General features: G+C 41.1%; 1 pseudogene across 1 annotated transcript; it reads right to left on the reverse strand.

Annotated features, from left to right (window-relative positions):
• Window positions 1–342: 342 nt before the first annotated feature.
• On the reverse strand, window positions 343–1,263 carry LOC110328128 (annotated as a pseudogene). Its single transcript, XR_003844674.1, has one exon. The product of XR_003844674.1 is annotated as a zinc finger CCCH domain-containing protein 15 pseudogene (transcript).
• Between the last annotated feature and the right edge of the window lie 6 nt (window positions 1,264–1,269).

Consider the following 1,269-nt stretch of genomic DNA (forward strand, 5'->3'; position numbering starts at 1 on the left):
ACAAGGGGATGTGGACCTGTTCAGAAGTAGTTCCTTGGGGGCAATTTCAATCTGTTTGTCAGGATACCAGTGAAAAAGTGAAACATAAAAACATAAATTCTAGGCCTTTAGGCCCAGGCTTGAGAATGTGACCTTTGGGACTCAATGCTAAAAGGCTAGCTAATCATAAAACAGATAGCGACATTCCTCCACCCACCCGCATCCTGGGTTTGGGGAGTGTTCGTTCAAAGAAAGTCACCCTGACCCACCCTAACCACTCCTAGAACCTGCTATACAAATGTGCTTGTCCTTGTGACTTTGCACTTCCTCATGACCTGTTTTTCTTTTCTTTTTTTTTTTGGATTTGGATGTATGATGTTTTTTATTTACAACTTTATTGGCAAAAAAGGGGAGAACTTCAAACAGCTTTAACACAGGGCACTGCAGCTGACCCTGTCGGGTTGACAAGTCCCATTCTCAGTGTCCACCTAATTGTCCACAGAAGTACAATACTTAATCTGCATATGCAGTTTCCTTTATCAAGTACAGTGCTCACCTTTCAGGCAGTCTCTAAAACATATAAATACAAAGGAAAGGAAACCACTCATTAAAAACTGCATCAAACNCAAGTATCTTAAGTGTGAATTTGTTGTTTCTGGAAATTACACATGCCCAATGAAAACCAAAAGCTGGAAAAGTGGTTACACTTCCTACGTGAGTGGACAGTTACAACANCAATCATCTTCTGTAATGACCATTTTTAATTTANCACCAACTACTCTGAACTTACTATGAGATGTAGTCAAAGTCAGAAGAGAAGACGCAGGGATAGTATTCCTTTTGTGGAGGACAGAATCCCTCCAGAATCATCATGGGGAAATAAACATCCTGTTGATTCTAGGTGGCCAAACAATTAATGTAGTCAATCTCAGTTCATGTTGATCATATTGAGCTGACCTAGTTTTCGTCCTTGTCATTCTTCTAGATCAAGAGTGTTCAATTCTTCTTCTAGTTCATCCAGATCTTCGCCAGTGAACAGGTTTTCATCAACAGGAACTGCATCGATGGATCCATTTTCCTGTCCTCCCCCTCCGCTGTCCTCGTCCAAATCACTTCTTTCTCCATTTTCAGCCAGACCCCCAGAAGCTTCACTTAATTTGTTCTCGTCTTTATCTGGNGCATATGTGCTGAATCTTTCACCACTGGCCACAGTGATACCTGTCTCTTCTACATCTCTTGGGATGTACAGGCTTATATCTATGTCATTTACACCCATAGAATCATCAACCT

Source organism: Mus pahari, chromosome 10 (assembly GCF_900095145.1).
Source record: "Mus pahari chromosome 10, PAHARI_EIJ_v1.1, whole genome shotgun sequence".
Classification (NCBI taxonomy): domain Eukaryota; kingdom Metazoa; phylum Chordata; class Mammalia; order Rodentia; family Muridae; genus Mus; species Mus pahari.